The sequence below is a fragment of the Somniosus microcephalus genome, unplaced genomic scaffold (assembly GCF_052327205.1).
Source record: "Somniosus microcephalus isolate GS21.2 unplaced genomic scaffold, FLI_Smic_1.0 scaffold63, whole genome shotgun sequence".
NCBI lineage: Eukaryota > Metazoa > Chordata > Chondrichthyes > Squaliformes > Somniosidae > Somniosus > Somniosus microcephalus.
The window spans coordinates 624,173-645,069 of NW_028225250.1; the positions used below are offsets into that span (position 1 = coordinate 624,173).

A 20,897-nucleotide genomic window follows, 5' to 3' on the forward strand; every position below is an offset into this window, starting at 1 on the left:
GCTGGCAAAGTCGTTTTTTGGGCTTCTCTCACCTTTGCTGGATGTGAAAAGCAAGAAATCTTGCTGACGACATGGCAGAAAAAGATTTGCTCTCCGTTTTTCCCGTCTGACAGGGGTTCAGTGACGCGAGAGCCCATTTCGTTCTGAATAATTGCTCTAAGCCAAAAGGAAAGTGGAGAATGCGGGCATCGATCCCGCTACCTCTCACATGCTAAGCGAGCGCTCTACCATTTGAGCTAATTCCCCGGTCGCTTTATGCATGGTGCTTTAGTTTGCTCCTCAGTAGCCTCTTCGCACTCGCCGCCACGCTGCTCCGCGACCGGCAGAGAAATCCTGCTTGAGGATCGGCCCACTCCTTGACTTCATTAAATACTTTGCTCCAATCGGCGTTGCCGAGCAGCAGTAGGACGTGAAGCCACAGCAACGATGAAAGAAGCCGAGAAGACCCCGAGACTGCGGCAGGGAAGCGAGGTGAGCGGAAAGTGGCGGCCGTCCCGAGCGTGAGGGAGCAGCCGAGAGCGCTGTCTGACTGATAGACGACTTCTTTTGCCTGAAAGTGAGTGCTGAGTGTTTCAAAGTGTTGCTGCTCAATGGCACTCCCTGCTGGTGAGCAGACACAAATGCTCAAGCAAAACAGCTGTGTGCTGGTGGACGCAGAGAGCATTAAAGTTCGAGACAAGAAAAAGAGGTGTCTTGTGCCTTCGTGGCAACATGATGCACTATAAAGTGAAGAGAGGAGCTTTGAGCGAAATGCTGCTTACCACCCGCTTACTGCAAAAGCACGCGAGCTCCTTCGAGCCGGAATTGAACCAGCAACCTAAGGATGACTTTGCTTTGCATTCCACTACAGTTCTCCGCTCTACCAGCTGAGCTATCGAAGGGAAGCGGCAAAGGTGCTTTTGTTTGCCGATAGTTTGCCGTGCGCATTTTGACGCTTCTGGCCTGGCGGAGTCACGTGCGCGTCATCGGTACCTGCTCGTGCCGCAGCGTTGGTGGGACTGTGAGCTGCCAGCTACTCTCCACAGCCTGGATAACGCGTCTGACTACAAATCAGAAGATTGTAGGTTTGACTCCTATCTGGCTCGGAGTTTTTTGCAAACAGCGCGTTATAAATGTAAACACCTTGCAAGATGCCCTACATGGCAGCGCTGCCTGGCCGCTTGCATGGCAAGTGCCTTCTCAGCGCAGCAGGCAGCACGTCAGTCTCCTAATGCGAAGATCCTGAGTTGAATCTTCGGAGAAGGCGTCAGTGCTGGCAAAGTCGTTTTTTGGGCTTCTCTCACCTTTGCTGGATGTGAAAAGCAAGAAATCTTGCTGACGACATGGCAGAAAAAGATTTGCTCTCCGTTTTTCCCGTCTGACAGGGGTTCAGTGACGCGAGAGCCCATTTCGTTCTGAATAATTGCTCTAAGCCAAAAGGAAAGTGGAGAATGCGGGCATCGATCCCGCTACCTCTCACATGCTAAGCGAGCGCTCTACCATTTGAGCTAATTCCCCGGTCGCTTTGTGCATGGTGCTTTAGTTTGCTCCTCAGTAGCCTCTTCGCACTCGCCGCCACGCTGCTCCGCGACCGGCAGAGAAATCCTGCTTGAGGATCGGCCCACTCCTTGACTTCATTAAATACTTTGCTCCAATCGGCGTTGCCGAGCAGCAGTAGGACGTGAAGCCACAGCAACGATGAAAGAAGCCGAGAAGATCCCGAGACTGCGGCAGGGAAGCGAGGTGAGCGGAAAGTGGCGGCCGTCCCGAGTGTGAGGAAGCAGCCGAGAGCGCTGTCTGACTGATAGACGACTTCTTTTGCCTGAAAGTGAGTGCTGAGTGTTTCAAAGTGTTGCTGCTCAATGGCACTCCCTGCTGGTGAGCAGACACAAATGCTCAAGCAAAACAGCTGTGTGCTGGTGGACGCAGAGAGCATTAAAGTTCGAGACAAGAAAAAGAGGTGTCTTGTGCCTTCGTGGCAACATGATGCAATATAAAGTGAAGAGAAGAGCTTTGAGCGAAATGCTGCTTACCACCCGCTTACTGCAAAAGCACGCGAGCTCCTTCGAGCCGGAATTGAACCAGCGACCTAAGGATGACTTTGCTTTGTATTCCACTACAGTCCTCCACTCTACCAGCTGAGCTATCGAAGGGAAGCGGCAAAGGTGCTTTTGTTTGCCGATAGTTTGCCGTGCGCATTTTGATGCTTCTGGCCTGGCGGAGTCACGTGCGCGTCATCGGTACCTGCTCGTGCCGCAGCGTTGGTGGGACTGTGAGCTGCCAGCTACTCTCCACAGCCTGGATAACGCGTCTGACTACAAATCAGAAGATTGTAGGTTTGACTCCTATCTGGCTCGGAGTTTTTTGCAAACAGCGCGTTATAAATGTAAACACCTTGCAAGATGCCCCACATGGCAGCGCTGCCTGGCCGCTTGCATGGCAAGTGCCTTCTCAGCGCAGCAGGCAGCACGTCAGTCTCCTAATGCGAAGATCCTGAGTTGAATCTTCGGAGAAGGCGTCAGTGCTGGCAAAGTCGTTTTTTGGGCTTCTCTCACCTTTGCTGGATGTGAAAAGCAAGAAATCTTGCTGACGACACGGCAGAAAAAGATTTGCTGTCCGTTTTTCCCGTCTGACAGGGGTTCAGTGACGCGAGAGCCCATTTCGTTCTGAATAATTGCTCTAAGCCAAAAGGAAAGTGGAGAATGCGGGCATCGATCCCGCTACCTCTCACATGCTAAGCGAGCGCTCTACCATTTGAGCTAATTCCCCGGTCGCTTTGTGCATGGTGTTTTAGTTTGCTCCTCAGTAGCCTCTTCGCACTCGCCGCCACGCAGCTCCGCGACCGGCAGAGAAATCCTGCTTGAGGATTGGCCCACTCCTTGACTTCATTAAATACTTTGCTCCAATCGGCGTTGCCGAGCAGCAGTAGGACGTGAAGCCACAGCAACGATGAAAGAAGCCGAGAAGACCCCGAGACTGCGGCAGGGAAGCGAGGTGAGCGGAAAGTGGCGGCCGTCCCGAGCGTGAGGGAGCAGCCGAGAGCGCTGTCTGACTGATAGACGACTTCTTTTGCCTGAAAGTGAGTGCTGAGTGTTTCAAAGTGTTGCTGCTCAATGGCACTCCCTGCTGGTGAGCAGACACAAATGCTCAAGCAAAACAGCTGTGTGCTGGTGGACGCAGAGAGCATTAAAGTTCGAGACAAGAAAAAGAGGTGTCTTGTGCCTTCGTGGCAACATGATGCAATATAAAGTGAAGAGAAGAGCTTTGAGCGAAATGCTGCTTACCACCCGCTTACTGCAAAAGCACGCGAGCTCCTTCGAGCCGGAATTGAACCAGCGACCTAAGGATGACTTTGCTTTGCATTCCACTACAGTCCTCCGCTCTACCAGCTGAGCTATCGAAGGGAAGCGGCAAAGGTGCTTTTGTTTGCCGATAGTTTGCCGTGCGCATTTTGACGCTTCTGGCCTGGCGGAGTCACGTGCGCGTCATCGGTACCTGCTCGTGCCGCAGCGTTGGTGGGACTGTGAGCTGCCAGCTACTCTCCACAGCCTGGATAACGCGTCTGACTACAAATCAGAAGATTGTAGGTTTGACTCCTATCTGGCTCGGAGTTTTTTGCAAACAGCGCGTTATAAATGTAAACACCTTGCAAGATGCCCCACATGGCAGCGCTGCCTGGCCGCTTGCATGGCAAGTGCCTTCTCAGCGCAGCAGGCAGCACGTCAGTCTCCTAATGCGAAGATCCTGAGTTGAATCTTCGGAGAAGGCGTCAGTGCTGGCAAAGTCGTTTTTTGGGCTTCTCTCACCTTTGCTGGATGTGAAAAGCAAGAAATCTTGCTGACGACACGGCAGAAAAAGATTTGCTGTCCGTTTTTCCCGTCTGACAGGGGTTCAGTGACGCGAGAGCCCATTTCGTTCTGAATAATTGCTCTAAGCCAAAAGGAAAGTGGAGAATGCGGGCATCGATCCCGCTACCTCTCACATGCTAAGCGAGCGCTCTACCATTTGAGCTAATTCCCCGGTCGCTTTGTGCATGGTGCTTTAGTTTGCTCCTCAGTAGCCTCTTCGCACTCGCCGCCACGCTGCTCCGCGACTGGCAGAGAAATCCTGCTTGAGGATTGGCCCACTCCTTGACTTCATTAAATACTTTGCTCCAATCGGCGTTGCCGAGCAGCAGTAGGACGTGAAGCCACAGCAACGATGAAAGAAGCCGAGAAGACCCCGAGACTGCGGCAGGGAAGCGAGGTGAGCGGAAAGTGGCGGCCGTCCCGAGTGTGAGGAAGCAGCCGAGAGCGCTGTCTGACTGATAGACGACTTCTTTTGCCTGAAAGTGAGTGCTGAGTGTTTCAAAGTGTTGCTGCTCAATGGCACTCCCTGCTGGTGAGCAGACACAAATGCTCAAGCAAAACAGCTGTGTGCTGGTGGACGCAGAGAGCATTAAAGTTCGAGACAAGAAAAAGAGGTGTCTTGTGCCTTCGTGGCAACATGATGCACTATAAAGTGAAGAGAGGAGCTTTGAGCGAAATGCTGCTTACCACCCGCTTACTGCAAAAGCACACGAGCTCCTTCGAGCCGGAATTGAACCAGCGACCTAAGGATGACTTTGCTTTGTATTCCACTACAGTCCTCCGCTCTACCAGCTGAGCTATCGAAGTGAAGCGGCAAAGGTGCTTTTGTTTGCCGATAGTTTGCCGTGCGCATTTTGACGCTTCTGGCCTGGCGGAGTCACGTGCGCGTCATCGGTACCTGCTCGTGCCGCAGCGTTGGTGGGACTGTGAGCTGCCAGCTACTCTCCACAGCCTGGATAACGCGTCTGACTACAAATCAGAAGATTGTAGGTTTGACTCCTATCTGGCTCGGAGTTTTTTGCAAACAGCGCGTTATAAATGTAAACACCTTGCAAGATGCCCCACATGGCAGCGCTGCCTGGCCGCTTGCATGGCAAGTGCCTTCTCAGCGCAGCAGGCAGCACGTCAGTCTCCTAATGCGAAGATCCTGAGTTGAATCTTCGGAGAAGGCGTCAGTGCTGGCAAAGTCGTTTTTTGGGCTTCTCTCACCTTTGCTGGATGTGAAAAGCAAGAAATCTTGCTGACGACATGGCAGAAAAAGATTTGCTCTCCGTTTTTCCCGTCTGACAGGGGTTCAGTGACGCGAGAGCCCATTTCGTTCTGAATAATTGCTCTAAGCCAAAAGGAAAGTGGAGAATGCGGGCATCGATCCCGCTACCTCTCACATGCTAAGCGAGCGCTCTACCATTTGAGCTAATTCCCCGGTCGCTTTATGCATGGTGCTTTAGTTTGCTCCTCAGTAGCCTCTTCGCACTCGCCGCCACGCTGCTCCGCGACCGGCAGAGAAATCCTGCTTGAGGATCGGCCCACTCCTTGACTTCATTAAATACTTTGCTCCAATCGGCGTTGCCGAGCAGCAGTAGGACGTGAAGCCACAGCAACGATGAAAGAAGCCGAGAAGACCCCGAGACTGCGGCAGGGAAGCGAGGTGAGCGGAAAGTGGCGGCCGTCCCGAGCGTGAGGGAGCAGCCGAGAGCGCTGTCTGACTGATAGACGACTTCTTTTGCCTGAAAGTGAGTGCTGAGTGTTTCAAAGTGTTGCTGCTCAATGGCACTCCCTGCTGGTGAGCAGACACAAATGCTCAAGCAAAACAGCTGTGTGCTGGTGGACGCAGAGAGCATTAAAGTTCGAGACAAGAAAAAGAGGTGTCTTGTGCCTTCGTGGCAACATGATGCACTATAAAGTGAAGAGAGGAGCTTTGAGCGAAATGCTGCTTACCACCCGCTTACTGCAAAAGCACGCGAGCTCCTTCGAGCCGGAATTGAACCAGCGACCTAAGGATGACTTTGCTTTGTATTCCACTACAGTCCTCCGCTTTACCAGCTGAGCTATCGAAGGAAAGCAGCAAAGGTGCTTTTGTTTGCCGATAGTTTGCCGTGCGCATTTTGACGCTTCTGGCCTGGCGGAGTCACGTGCGCGTCATCGGTACCTGCTCGTGCCGCAGCGTTGGTGGGACTGTGAGCTGCCAGCTACTCTCCACAGCCTGGATAACGCGTCTGACTACAAATCAGAAGATTGTAGGTTTGACTCCTATCTGGCTCGGAGTTTTTTGCAAACAGCGCGTTATAAATGTAAACACCTTGCAAGATGCCCCACATGGCAGCGCTGCCTGGCCGCTTGCATGGCAAGTGCCTTCTCAGCGCAGCAGGCAGCACGTCAGTCTCCTAATGCGAAGATCCTGAGTTGAATCTTCGGAGAAGGCGTCAGTGCTGGCAAAGTCGTTTTTTGGGCTTCTCTCACCTTTGCTGGATGTGAAAAGCAAGAAATCTTGCTGACGACATGGCAGAAAAAGATTTGCTGTCCGTTTTTCCCGTCTGACAGGGGTTCAGTGACGCGAGAGCCCATTTCGTTCTGAATAATTGCTCTAAGCCAAAAGGAAAGTGGAGAATGCGGGCATCGATCCCGCTACCTCTCACATGCTAAGCGAGCGCTCTACCATTTGAGCTAATTCCCCGGTCGCTTTGTGCATGGTGCTTTAGTTTGCTCCTCAGTAGCCTCTTCGCACTCGCCGCCACGCTGCTCCGCGACCGGCAGAGAAATCCTGCTTGAGGATTGGCCCACTCCTTGACTTCATTAAATACTTTGCTCCAATCGGCGTTGCCGAGCAGCAGTAGGACGTGAAGCCACAGCAGCGATGAAAGAAGCCGAGAAGATACCGAGACTGCGGCAGGGAAGCGAGGTGAGCGGAAAGTGGCGGCCGTCCCGAGCGTGAGGGAGCAGCCGAGAGCGCTGTCTGACTGATAGACGACTTCTTTTGCCTGAAAGTGAGTGCTGAGTGTTTCAAAGTGTTGCTGCTCAATGGCACTCCCTGCTGGTGAGCAGACACAAATGCTCAAGCAAAACAGCTGTGTGCTGGTGGACGCAGAGAGCATTAAAGTTCGAGACAAGAAAAAGAGGTGTCTTGTGCCTTCGTGGCAACATGATGCACTATAAAGTGAAGAGAGGAGCTTTGAGCGAAATGCTGCTTACCACCCGCTTACTGCAAAAGCACACAAGCTCCTTCGAGCCGGAATTGAACCAGCGACCTAAGGATGACTTTGCTTTGTATTCCACTACAGTCCTCCGCTCTACCAGCTGAGCTATCGAAGTGAAGCGGCAAAGGTGCTTTTGTTTGCCGATAGTTTGCCGTGCGCATTTTGACGCTTCTGGCCTGGCGGAGTCACGTGCGCGTCATCGGTACCTGCTCGTGCCGCAGCGTTGGTGGGACTGTGAGCTGCCAGCTACTCTCCACAGCCTGGATAACGCGTCTGACTACAAATCAGAAGATTGTAGGTTTGACTCCTATCTGGCTCGGAGTTTTTTGCAAACAGCGCGTTATAAATGTAAACACCTTGCAAGATGCCCCACATGGCAGCGCTGCCTGGCCGCTTGCATGGCAAGTGCCTTCTCAGCGCAGCAGGCAGCACGTCAGTCTCCTAATGCGAAGATCCTGAGTTGAATCTTCGGAGAAGGCGTCAGTGCTGGCAAAGTCGTTTTTTGGGCTTCTCTCACCTTTGCTGGATGTGAAAAGCAAGAAATCTTGCTGACGACATGGCAGAAAAAGATTTGCTCTCCGTTTTTCCCGTCTGACAGGGGTTCAGTGACGCGAGAGCCCATTTCGTTCTGAATAATTGCTCTAAGCCAAAAGGAAAGTGGAGAATGCGGGCATCGATCCCGCTACCTCTCACATGCTAAGCGAGCGCTCTACCATTTGAGCTAATTCCCCGGTCGCTTTATGCATGGTGCTTTAGTTTGCTCCTCAGTAGCCTCTTCGCACTCGCCGCCACGCTGCTCCGCGACCGGCAGAGAAATCCTGCTTGAGGATTGGCCCACTCCTTGACTTCATTAAATACTTTGCTCCAATCGGCGTTGCCGAGCAGCAGTAGGACGTGAAGCCACAGCAACGATGAAAGAAGCCGAGAAGATCCCGAGACTGCGGCAGGGAAGCGAGGTGAGCGGAAAGTGGCGGCCGTCCCGAGCGTGAGGGAGCAGCCGAGAGTGCTGTCTGACTGATAGACGACTTCTTTTGCCTGAAAGTGAGTGCTGAGTGTTTCAAAGTGTTGCTGCTCAATGGCACTCCCTGCTGGTGAGCAGACACAAATGCTCAAGCAAAACAGCTGTGTGCTGGTGGACGCAGAGAGCATTAAAGTTCGAGACAAGAAAAAGAGGTGTCTTGTGCCTTCGTGGCAACATGATGCACTATAAAGTGAAGAGAGGAGCTTTGAGCGAAATGCTGCTTACCACCCGCTTACTGCAAAAGCACGCGAGCTCCTTCGAGCCGGAATTGAACCAGCGACCTAAGGATGACTTTGCTTTGTATTCCACTACAGTCCTCCGCTCTACCAGCTGATCTATCGAAGGGAAGCGGCAAAGGTGCTTTTGTTTGCCGATAGTTTGCCGTGCGCATTTTGACGCTTCTGGCCTGGCGGAGTCACGTGCGCGTCATCGGTACCTGCTCGTGCCGCAGCGTTGGTGGGACTGTGAGCTGCCAGCTACTCTCCACAGCCTGGATAACGCGTCTGACTACAAATCAGAAGATTGTAGGTTTGACTCCTATCTGGCTCGGAGTTTTTTGCAAACAGCGCGTTATAAATGTAAACACCTTGCAAGATGCCCTACATGGCAGCGCTGCCTGGCCGCTTGCATGGCAAGTGCCTTCTCAGCGCAGCAGGCAGCACGTCAGTCTCCTAATGCGAAGATCCTGAGTTGAATCTTCGGAGAAGGCGTCAGTGCTGGCAAAGTCTTTTTTGGGCTTCTCTCACCTTTGCTAGATGTGAAAAGCAAGAAATCTTGCTGACGACATGGCAGAAAAAGATTTGCTGTCCGTTTTTCCCGTCTGACAGGGGTTCAGTGACGCGAGAGCCCATTTCGTTCTGAATAATTGCTCTAAGCCAAAAGGAAAGTGGAGAATGCGGGCATCGATCCCGCTACCTCTCACATGCTAAGCGAGCGCTCTACCATTTGAGCTAATTCCCCGGTCGCTTTGTGCATGGTGCTTTAGTTTGCTCCTCAGTAGCCTCTTCGCACTCGCCGCCACGCTGCTCCGCGACCGGCAGAGAAATCCTGCTTGAGGATCGGCCCACTCCTTGACTTCATTAAATACTTTGCTCCAATCGGCGTTGCCGAGCAGCAGTAGGACGTGAAGCCACAGCAACGATGAAAGAAGCCGAGAAGACCCCGAGACTGCGGCAGGGAAGCGAGGTGAGCGGAAAGTGGCGGCCGTCCCGAGTGTGAGGAAGCAGCCGAGAGCGCTGTCTGACTGATAGACGACTTCTTTTGCCTGAAAGTGAGTGCTGAGTGTTTCAAAGTGTTGCTGCTCAATGGCACTCCCTGCTGGTGAGCAGACACAAATGCTCAAGCAAAACAGCTGTGTGCTGGTGGACGCAGAGAGCATTAAAGTTCGAGACAAGAAAAAGAGGTGTCTTGTGCCTTCGTGGCAACATGATGCACTATAAAGTGAAGAGAGGAGCTTTGAGCGAAATGCTGCTTACCACCCGCTTACTGCAAAAGCACACGAGCTCCTTCGAGCCGGAATTGAACCAGCGACCTAAGGATGACTTTGCTTTGTATTCCACTACAGTCCTCCGCTCTACCAGCTGAGCTATCGAAGTGAAGCGGCAAAGGTGCTTTTGTTTGCCGATAGTTTGCCGTGCGCATTTTGACGCTTCTGGCCTGGCGGAGTCACGTGCGCGTCATCGGTACCTGCTCGTGCCGCAGCGTTGGTGGGACTGTGAGCTGCCAGCTACTCTCCACAGCCTGGATAACGCGTCTGACTACAAATCAGAAGATTGTAGGTTTGACTCCTATCTGGCTCGGAGTTTTTTGCAAACAGCGCGTTATAAATGTAAACACCTTGCAAGATGCCCCACATGGCAGCGCTGCCTGGCCGCTTGCATGGCAAGTGCCTTCTCAGCGCAGCAGGCAGCACGTCAGTCTCCTAATGCGAAGATCCTGAGTTGAATCTTCGGAGAAGGCGTCAGTGCTGGCAAAGTCGTTTTTTGGGCTTCTCTCACCTTTGCTGGATGTGAAAAGCAAGAAATCTTGCTGACGACATGGCAGAAAAAGATTTGCTCTCCGTTTTTCCCGTCTGACAGGGGTTCAGTGACGCGAGAGCCCATTTCGTTCTGAATAATTGCTCTAAGCCAAAAGGAAAGTGGAGAATGCGGGCATCGATCCCGCTACCTCTCACATGCTAAGCGAGCGCTCTACCATTTGAGCTAATTCCCCGGTCGCTTTATGCATGGTGCTTTAGTTTGCTCCTCAGTAGCCTCTTCGCACTCGCCGCCACGCTGCTCCGCGACCGGCAGAGAAATCCTGCTTGAGGATCGGCCCACTCCTTGACTTCATTAAATACTTTGCTCCAATCGGCGTTGCCGAGCAGCAGTAGGACGTGAAGCCACAGCAACGATGAAAGAAGCCGAGAAGACCCCGAGACTGCGGCAGGGAAGCGAGGTGAGCGGAAAGTGGCGGCCGTCCCGAGCGTGAGGGAGCAGCCGAGAGCGCTGTCTGACTGATAGACGACTTCTTTTGCCTGAAAGTGAGTGCTGAGTGTTTCAAAGTGTTGCTGCTCAATGGCACTCCCTGCTGGTGAGCAGACACAAATGCTCAAGCAAAACAGCTGTGTGCTGGTGGACGCAGAGAGCATTAAAGTTCGAGACAAGAAAAAGAGGTGTCTTGTGCCTTCGTGGCAACATGATGCACTATAAAGTGAAGAGAGGAGCTTTGAGCGAAATGCTGCTTACCACCCGCTTACTGCAAAAGCACGCGAGCTCCTTCGAGCCGGAATTGAACCAGCGACCTAAGGATGACTTTGCTTTGCATTCCACTACAGTCCTCCGCTCTACCAGCTGAGCTATCGAAGGGAAGCGGCAAAGGTGCTTTTGTTTGCCGATAGTTTGCCGTGCGCATTTTGACGCTTCTGGCCTGGCGGAGTCACGTGCGCGTCATCGGTACCTGCTCGTGCCGCAGCGTTGGTGGGACTGTGAGCTGCCAGCTACTCTCCACAGCCTGGATAACGCGTCTGACTACAAATCAGAAGATTGTAGGTTTGACTCCTATCTGGCTCGGAGTTTTTTGCAAACAGCGCGTTATAAATGTAAACACCTTGCAAGATGCCCTACATGGCAGCGCTGCCTGGCCGCTTGCATGGCAAGTGCCTTCTCAGCGCAGCAGGCAGCACGTCAGTCTCCTAATGCGAAGATCCTGAGTTGAATCTTCGGAGAAGGCGTCAGTGCTGGCAAAGTCGTTTTTTGGGCTTCTCTCACCTTTGCTGGATGTGAAAAGCAAGAAATCTTGCTGACGACATGGCAGAAAAAGATTTGCTCTCCGTTTTTCCCGTCTGACAGGGGTTCAGTGACGCGAGAGCCCATTTCGTTCTGAATAATTGCTCTAAGCCAAAAGGAAAGTGGAGAATGCGGGCATCGATCGCGCTACCTCTCACATGCTAAGCGAGCGCTCTACCATTTGAGCTAATTCCCCGGTCGCTTTGTGCAGGGTGCTTTAGTTTGCTCCTCAGTAGCCTCTTCGCACTCGCCGCCACGCTGGTCCTCGACCGGCAGAGAAATCCTGCTTGAGGATCGGCCCACTCCTTGACTTCATTAAATACCTTGCTCCAATCGGCGTTGCCGAGCAGCAGTAGGACGTGAAGCCACAGCAACGATGAAAGAAGCTGAGAAGACCCCGAGATTGCGGCAGGGAAGCGAGGTGAGCGGAAAGTGGCGGCCGTCCCGAGCGTGAGGGAGCAGCCGAGAGCGCTGTCTGACTGATAGACGACTTCTTTTGCCTGAAAGTGAGTGCTGAGTGTTTCAAAGTGTTGCTGCTCAATGGCACTCCCTGCTGGTGAGCAGACACAAATGCTCAAGCAAAACAGCTGTGTGCTGGTGGACGCAGAGAGCATTAAAGTTCGAGACAAGAAAAAGAGGTGTCTTGTGCCTTCGTGGCAACATGATGCACTATAAAGTGAAGAGAGGAGCTTTGAGCGAAATGCTGCTTACCACCCGCTTACTGCAAAAGCACGCGAGCTCCTTCGAGCCGGAATTGAACCAGCGACCTAAGGATGACTTTGCTTTGTATTCCACTACAGTCCTCTGCTTTACCAGCTGAGCTATCGAAGGAAAGCAGCAAAGGTGCTTTTGTTTGCCGATAGTTTGCCGTGCGCATTTTGACGCTTCTGGCCTGGCGGAGTCACGTGCGCGTCATCGGTACCTGCTCGTGCCGCAGCGTTGGTGGGACTGTGAGCTGCCAGCTACTCTCCACAGCCTGGATAACGCGTCTGACTACAAATCAGAAGATTGTAGGTTTGACTCCTATCTGGCTCGGAGTTTTTTGCAAACAGCGCGTTATAAATGTAAACACCTTGCAAGATGCCCCACATGGCAGCGCTGCCTGGCCGCTTGCATGGCAAGTGCCTTCTCAGCGCAGCAGGCAGCACGTCAGTCTCCTAATGCGAAGATCCTGAGTTGAATCTTCGGAGAAGGCGTCAGTGCTGGCAAAGTCGTTTTTTGGGCTTCTCTCACCTTTGCTGGATGTGAAAAGCAAGAAATCTTGCTGACGACATGGCAGAAAAAGATTTGCTGTCCGTTTTTCCCGTCTGACAGGGGTTCAGTGACGCGAGAGCCCATTTCGTTCTGAATAATTGCTCTAAGCCAAAAGGAAAGTGGAGAATGCGGGCATCGATCCCGCTACCTCTCACATGCTAAGCGAGCGCTCTACCATTTGAGCTAATTCCCCGGTCGCTTTGTGCATGGTGTTTTAGTTTGCTCCTCAGTAGCCTCTTCGCACTCGCCGCCACGCAGCTCCGCGACCGGCAGAGAAATCCTGCTTGAGGATTGGCCCACTCCTTGACTTCATTAAATACTTTGCTCCAATCGGCGTTGCCGAGCAGCAGTAGGACGTGAAGCCACAGCAACGATGAAAGAAGCCGAGAAGACCCCGAGACTGCGGCAGGGAAGCGAGGTGAGCGGAAAGTGGCGGCCGTCCCGAGCGTGAGGGAGCAGCCGAGAGCGCTGCCTGACTGATAGACGACTTCTTTTGCCTGAAAGTGAGTGCTGAGTGTTTCAAAGTGTTGCTGCTCAATGGCACTCCCTGCTGGTGAGCAGACACAAATGCTCAAGCAAAACAGCTGTGTGCTGGTGGACGCAGAGAGCATTAAAGTTCGAGACAAGAAAAAGAGGTGTCTTGTGCCTTCGTGGCAACATGATGCACTATAAAGTGAAGAGAGGAGCTTTGAGCGAAATGCTGCTTACCACCCGCTTACTGCAAAAGCACGCGAGCTCCTTCGAGCCGGAATTGAACCAGCGACCTAAGGATGACTTTGCTTTGCATTCCACTACAGTCCTCCGCTCTACCAGCTGAGCTATCGAAGGGAAGCGGCAAAGGTGCTTTTGTTTGCCGATAGTTTGCCGTGCGCATTTTGACGCTTCTGGCCTGGCGGAGTCACGTGCGCGTCATCGGTACCTGCTCGTGCCGCAGCGTTGGTGGGACTGTGAGCTGCCAGCTACTCTCCACAGCCTGGATAACGCGTCTGACTACAAATCAGAAGATTGTAGGTTTGACTCCTATCTGGCTCGGAGTTTTTTGCAAACAGCGCGTTATAAATGTAAACACCTTGCAAGATGCCCTACATGGCAGCGCTGCCTGGCCGCTTGCATGGCAAGTGCCTTCTCAGCGCAGCAGGCAGCACGTCAGTCTCCTAATGCGAAGATCCTGAGTTGAATCTTCGGAGAAGGCGTCAGTGCTGGCAAAGTCGTTTTTTGGGCTTCTCTCACCTTTGCTGGATGTGAAAAGCAAGAAATCTTGCTGACGACATGGCAGAAAAAGATTTGCTCTCCGTTTTTCCCGTCTGACAGGGGTTCAGTGACGCGAGAGCCCATTTCGTTCTGAATAATTGCTCTAAGCCAAAAGGAAAGTGGAGAATGCGGGCATCGATCCCGCTACCTCTCACATGCTAAGCGAGCGCTCTACCATTTGAGCTAATTCCCCGGTCGCTTTGTGCATGGTGCTTTAGTTTGCTCCTCAGTAGCCTCTTCGCACTCGCCGCCACGCTGCTCCGCGACCGGCAGAGAAATCCTGCTTGAGGATCGGCCCACTCCTTGACTTCATTAAATACTTTGCTCCAATCGGCGTTGCCGAGCAGCAGTAGGACGTGAAGCCACAGCAACGATGAAAGAAGCCGAGAAGACCCCGAGACTGCGGCAGGGAAGCGAGGTGAGCGGAAAGTGGCGGCCGTCCCGAGCGTGAGGGAGCAGCCGAGAGCGCTGTCTGACTGATAGACGACTTCTTTTGCCTGAAAGTGAGTGCTGAGTGTTTCAAAGTGTTGCTGCTCAATGGCACTCCCTGCTGGTGAGCAGACACAAATGCTCAAGCAAAACAGCTGTGTGCTGGTGGACGCAGAGAGCATTAAAGTTCGAGACAAGAAAAAGAGGTGTCTTGTGCCTTCGTGGCAACATGATGCACTATAAAGTGAAGAGAGGAGCTTTGAGCGAAATGCTGCTTACCACCCGCTTACTGCAAAAGCACGCGAGCTCCTTCGAGCCGGAATTGAACCAGCAACCTAAGGATGACTTTGCTTTGCATTCCACTACAGTTCTCCGCTCTACCAGCTGAGCTATCGAAGGGAAGCGGCAAAGGTGCTTTTGTTTGCCGATAGTTTGCCGTGCGCATTTTGACGCTTCTGGCCTGGCGGAGTCACGTGCGCGTCATCGGTACCTGCTCGTGCCGCAGCGTTGGTGGGACTGTGAGCTGCCAGCTACTCTCCACAGCCTGGATAACGCGTCTGACTACAAATCAGAAGATTGTAGGTTTGACTCCTATCTGGCTCGGAGTTTTTTGCAAACAGCGCGTTATAAATGTAAACACCTTGCAAGATGCCCTACATGGCAGCGCTGCCTGGCCGCTTGCATGGCAAGTGCCTTCTCAGCGCAGCAGGCAGCACGTCAGTCTCCTAATGCGAAGATCCTGAGTTGAATCTTCGGAGAAGGCGTCAGTGCTGGCAAAGTCGTTTTTTGGGCTTCTCTCACCTTTGCTGGATGTGAAAAGCAAGAAATCTTGCTGACGACATGGCAGAAAAAGATTTGCTCTCCGTTTTTCCCGTCTGACAGGGGTTCAGTGACGCGAGAGCCCATTTCGTTCTGAATAATTGCTCTAAGCCAAAAGGAAAGTGGAGAATGCGGGCATCGATCGCGCTACCTCTCACATGCTAAGCGAGCGCTCTACCATTTGAGCTAATTCCCCGGTCGCTTTGTGCATGGTGCTTTAGTTTGCTCCTCAGTAGCCTCTTCGCACTCGCCGCCACGCTGGTCCTCGACCGGCAGAGAAATCCTGCTTGAGGATCGGCCCACTCCTTGACTTCATTAAATACCTTGCTCCAATCGGCGTTGCCGAGCAGCAGTAGGACGTGAAGCCACAGCAACGATGAAAGAAGCTGAGAAGACCCCGAGATTGCGGCAGGGAAGCGAGGTGAGCGGAAAGTGGCGGCCGTCCCGAGCGTGAGGGAGCAGCCGAGAGCGCTGTCTGACTGATAGACGACTTCTTTTGCCTGAAAGTGAGTGCTGAGTGTTTCAAAGTGTTGCTGCTCAATGGCACTCCCTGCTGGTGAGCAGACACAAATGCTCAAGCAAAACAGCTGTGTGCTGGTGGACGCAGAGAGCATTAAAGTTCGAGACAAGAAAAAGAGGTGTCTTGTGCCTTCGTGGCAACATGATGCACTATAAAGTGAAGAGAGGAGCTTTGAGCGAAATGCTGCTTACCACCCGCTTACTGCAAAAGCACGCGAGCTCCTTCGAGCCGGAATTGAACCAGCGACCTAAGGATGACTTTGCTTTGTATTCCACTACAGTCCTCTGCTTTACCAGCTGAGCTATCGAAGGAAAGCAGCAAAGGTGCTTTTGTTTGCCGATAGTTTGCCGTGCGCATTTTGACGCTTCTGGCCTGGCGGAGTCACGTGCGCGTCATCGGTACCTGCTCGTGCCGCAGCGTTGGTGGGACTGTGAGCTGCCAGCTACTCTCCACAGCCTGGATAACGCGTCTGACTACAAATCAGAAGATTGTAGGTTTGACTCCTATCTGGCTCGGAGTTTTTTGCAAACAGCGCGTTATAAATGTAAACACCTTGCAAGATGCCCCACATGGCAGCGCTGCCTGGCCGCTTGCATGGCAAGTGCCTTCTCAGCGCAGCAGGCAGCACGTCAGTCTCCTAATGCGAAGATCCTGAGTTGAATCTTCGGAGAAGGCGTCAGTGCTGGCAAAGTCGTTTTTTGGGCTTCTCTCACCTTTGCTGGATGTGAAAAGCAAGAAATCTTGCTGACGACATGGCAGAAAAAGATTTGCTGTCCGTTTTTCCCGTCTGACAGGGGTTCAGTGACGCGAGAGCCCATTTCGTTCTGAATAATTGCTCTAAGCCAAAAGGAAAGTGGAGAATGCGGGCATCGATCCCGCTACCTCTCACATGCTAAGCGAGCGCTCTACCATTTGAGCTAATTCCCCGGTCGCTTTGTGCATGGTGTTTTAGTTTGCTCCTCAGTAGCCTCTTCGCACTCGCCGCCACGCAGCTCCGCGACCGGCAGAGAAATCCTGCTTGAGGATTGGCCCACTCCTTGACTTCATTAAATACTTTGCTCCAATCGGCGTTGCCGAGCAGCAGTAGGACGTGAAGCCACAGCAACGATGAAAGAAGCCGAGAAGACCCCGAGACTGCGGCAGGGAAGCGAGGTGAGCGGAAAGTGGCGGCCGTCCCGAGCGTGAGGGAGCAGCCGAGAGCGCTGCCTGACTGATAGACGACTTCTTTTGCCTGAAAGTGAGTGCTGAGTGTTTCAAAGTGTTGCTGCTCAATGGCACTCCCTGCTGGTGAGCAGACACAAATGCTCAAGCAAAACAGCTGTGTGCTGGTGGACGCAGAGAGCATTAAAGTTCGAGACAAGAAAAAGAGGTGTCTTGTGCCTTCGTGGCAACATGATGCACTATAAAGTGAAGAGAGGAGCTTTGAGCGAAATGCTGCTTACCACCCGCTTACTGCAAAAGCACGCGAGCTCCTTCGAGCCGGAATTGAACCAGCGACCTAAGGATGACTTTGCTTTGACATTCCACTACAGTCCTCTGCTCTACCAGCTGAGCTATCGAAGGGAAGCGGCAAAGGTGCTTTTGTTTGCCGATAGTTTGCCGTGCGCATTTTGACGCTTCTGGCCTGGCGGAGTCACGTGCGCGTCATCGGTACCTGCTCGTGCCGCAGCGTTGGTGGGACTGTGAGCTGCCAGCTACTCTCCACAGCCTGGATAACGCGTCTGACGACAAATCAGAAGATTGTAGGTTTGACTCCTATCTGGCTCGGAGTTTTTTGCAAACAGCGCGTTATAAATGTAAACACCTTGCAAGATGCCCTACATGGCAGCGCTGCCTGGCCGCTTGCATGGCAAGTGCCTTCTCAGCGCAGCAGGCAGCACGTCAGTCTCCTAATGCGAAGATCCTGAGTTGAATCTTCGGAGAAGGCGTCAGTGCTGGCAAAGTCGTTTTTTGGGCTTCTCTCACCTTTGCTGGATGTGAAAAGCAAGAAATCTTGCTGACGACATGGCAGAAAAAGATTTGCTCTCCGTTTTTCCCGTCTGACAGGGGTTCAGTGACGCGAGAGCCCATTTCGTTCTGAATAATTGCTCTAAGCCAAAAGGAAAGTGGAGAATGCGGGCATCGATCCCGCTACCTCTCACATGCTAAGCGAGCGCTCTACCATTTGAGCTAATTCCCCGGTCGCTTTGTGCATGGTGCTTTAGTTTGCTCCTCAGTAGCCTCTTCGCACTCGCCGCCACGCTGCTCCGCGACCGGCAGAGAAATCCTGCTTGAGGATCGGCCCACTCCTTGACTTCATTAAATACTTTGCTCCAATCGGCGTTGCCGAGCAGCAGTAGGACGTGAAGCCACAGCAACGATGAAAGAAGCCGAGAAGACCCCGAGACTGCGGCAGGGAAGCGAGGTGAGCGGAAAGTGGCGGCCGTCCCGAGCGTGAGGGAGCAGCCGAGAGCGCTGTCTGACTGATAGACGACTTCTTTTGCCTGAAAGTGAGTGCTGAGTGTTTCAAAGTGTTGCTGCTCAATGGCACTCCCTGCTGGTGAGCAGACACAAATGCTCAAGCAAAACAGCTGTGTGCTGGTGGACGCAGAGAGCATTAAAGTTCGAGACAAGAAAAAGAGGTGTCTTGTGCGTTCGTGGCAACATGATGCACTATAAAGTGAAGAGAGGAGCTTTGAGCGAAATGCTGCTTACCACCCGCTTACTGCAAAAGCACGCGAGCTCCTTCGAGCCGGAATTGAACCAGCAACCTAAGGATGACTTTGCTTTGCATTCCACTACAGTTCTCCGCTCTACCAGCTGAGCTATCGAAGGGAAGCGGCAAAGGTGCTTTTGTTTGCCGATAGTTTGCCGTGCGCATTTTGACGCTTCTGGCCTGGCGGAGTCACGTGCGCGTCATCGGTACCTGCTCGTGCCGCAGCGTTGGTGGGACTGTGAGCTGCCAGCTACTCTCCACAGCCTGGATAACGCGTCTGACTACAAATCAGAAGATTGTAGGTTTGACTCCTATCTGGCTCGGAGTTTTTTGCAAACAGCGCGTTATAAATGTAAACACCTTGCAAGATGCCCTACATGGCAGCGCTGCCTGGCCGCTTGCATGGCAAGTGCCTTCTCAGCGCAGCAGGCAGCACGTCAGTCTCCTAATGCGAAGATCCTGAGTTGAATCTTCGGAGAAGGCGTCAGTGCTGGCAAAGTCGTTTTTTGGGCTTCTCTCACCTTTGCTGGATGTGAAAAGCAAGAAATCTTGCTGACGACATGGCAGAAAAAGATTTGCTCTCCGTTTTTCCCGTCTGACAGGGGTTCAGTGACGCGAGAGCCCATTTCGTTCTGAATAATTGCTCTAAGCCAAAAGGAAAGTGGAGAATGCGGGCATCGATCCCGCTACCTCTCACATGCTAAGCGAGCGCTCTACCATTTGAGCTAATTCCCCGGTCGCTTTGTGCATGGTGCTTTAGTTTGCTCCTCAGTAGCCTCTTCGCACTCGCCGCCACGCTGCTCCGCGACCGGCAGAGAAATCCTGCTTGAGGATCGGCCCACTCCTTGACTTCATTAAATACCTTGCTCCAATCGGCGTTGCCGAGCAGCAGTAGGACGTGAAGCCACATCAACGATGAAAGAAGCTGAGAAGACCCCGAGATTGCGGCAGGGAAGCGAGGTGAGCGGAAAGTGGCGGCCGTCCCGAGCGTGAGGGAGCAGCCGAGAGCGCTGTCTGACTGATAGACGACTTCTTTTGCCTGAAAGTGAGTGCTGAGTGTTTCAAAGTGTTGCTGCTCAATGGCACTCCCTGCTGGTGAGCAGACACAAATGCTCAAGCAAAACAGCTGTGTGCTGGTGGACGCAGAGAGCATTAAAGTTCGAGACAAGAAAAAGAGGTGTCTTGTGCCTTCGTGGCAACATGATGCACTATAAAGTGAAGAGAGGAGCTTTGAGCGAAATGCTGCTTACCACCCGCTTACTGCAAAAGCACGCGAGCTCCTTCGAGCCGGAATTGAACCAGCGACCTAAGGATGACTTTGCTTTGTATTCCACTACAGTCCTCCGCTCTACCAGCTGAGCTATCGAAGGGAAGCGGCAAAGGTGCTTTTGTTTGCCGATAGTTTGCCGTGCGCATTTTGACGCTTCTGGCCTGGCGGAGTCACGTGCGCGTCATCGGTACCTGCTCGTGCCGCAGCGTTGGTGGGACTGTGAGCTGCCAGCTACTCTCCACAGCCTGGATAACGCGTCTGACTACAAATCAGAAGATTGTAGGTTTGACTCCTATCTGGCTCGGAGTTTTTTGCAAACAGCGCGTTATAAATGTAAACACCTTGCAAGATGCCCTACATGGCAGCGCTGCCTGGCCGCTTGCATGGCAAGTGCCTTCTCAGCGCAGCAGGCAGCACGTCAGTCTCCTAATGCGAAGATCCTGAGTTGAATCTTCGGAGAAGGCGTCAGTGCTGGCAAAGTCGTTTTTTGGGCTTCTCTCACCTTTGCTGGATGTGAAAAGCAAGAAATCTTGCTGACGACATGGCAGAAAAAGATTTGCTGTCCGTTTTTCCCGTCTGACAGGGGTTCAGTGACGCGAGAGCCCATTTCGTTCTGAATAATTGCTCTAAGCCAAAAGGAAAGTGGAGAATGCGGGCATCGATCCCGCTACCTCTCACATGCTAAGCGAGCGCTCTACCATTTGAGCTAATTCCCCGGTCGCTTTGTGCATGGTGCTTTAGTTTGCTCCTCAGTAGCCTCTTCGCACTCGCCACCACGCTGCTCCGCGACCGGCAGAGAAATCCTGCTTGAGGATCGGCCCACTCCTTGACTTCATTAAATACCTTGCTCCAATCGGCGTTGCCGAGCAGCAGTAGGACGTGAAGCCACAGCAACGATGAAAGAAGCCGAGAAGACCCCGAGACTGCGGCAGGGAAGCGAGGTGAGCGGAAAGTGGCGGCCGTCCCGAGCGTGAGGGAGCAGCCGAGAGCGCTGTCTGACTGATAGACGACTTCTTTTGCCTGAAAGTGAGTGCTGAGTGTTTCAAAGTGTTGCTGCTCAATGGCACTCCCTGCTGGTGAGCAGACACAAATGCTCAAGCAAAACAGCTGTGTGCTGGTGGACGCAGAGAGCATTAAAGTTCGAGACAAGAAAAAGAGGTGTCTTGTGCCTTCGTGGCAACATGATGCACTATAAAGTGAAGAGAGGAGCTTTGAGCGAAATGCTGCTTACCACCCGCTTACTGCAAAAGCACGTGAGCTCCTTCGAGCCGGAATTGAACCAGCGACCTAAGGATGACTTTGCTTTGTATTCCACTACAGTCCTCCGCTCTACCAGCTGAGCTATCGAAGG

General features: G+C 52.8%; 5 non-coding genes across 5 annotated transcripts; all 5 read right to left on the reverse strand.

Annotated features, from left to right (window-relative positions):
* Positions 1–3,291: 3,291 nt before the first annotated feature.
* Positions 3,292–3,383, reverse strand: trnay-gua (transfer RNA tyrosine (anticodon GUA)). The gene is given in 2 exon segments: positions 3,292–3,327; positions 3,347–3,383. It is a non-coding gene; the product is annotated as a tRNA-Tyr (tRNA).
* A 7,413-nt stretch (positions 3,384–10,796) lies between these two features.
* On the reverse strand, positions 10,797–10,888 carry trnay-gua (transfer RNA tyrosine (anticodon GUA)). Its single transcript is given in 2 exon segments — positions 10,797–10,832; positions 10,852–10,888. It is a non-coding gene; the product is annotated as a tRNA-Tyr (tRNA).
* A 2,410-nt stretch (positions 10,889–13,298) lies between these two features.
* trnay-gua (transfer RNA tyrosine (anticodon GUA)) lies at positions 13,299–13,390 on the reverse strand. Its single transcript is given in 2 exon segments — positions 13,299–13,334; positions 13,354–13,390. It is a non-coding gene; the product is annotated as a tRNA-Tyr (tRNA).
* Positions 13,391–19,554: 6,164 nt separating this feature from the next.
* Positions 19,555–19,646, reverse strand: trnay-gua (transfer RNA tyrosine (anticodon GUA)). Its single transcript is given in 2 exon segments — positions 19,555–19,590; positions 19,610–19,646. It is a non-coding gene; the product is annotated as a tRNA-Tyr (tRNA).
* Positions 19,647–20,805: 1,159 nt separating this feature from the next.
* Positions 20,806–20,897, reverse strand: trnay-gua (transfer RNA tyrosine (anticodon GUA)). Its single transcript is given in 2 exon segments — positions 20,806–20,841; positions 20,861–20,897. It is a non-coding gene; the product is annotated as a tRNA-Tyr (tRNA).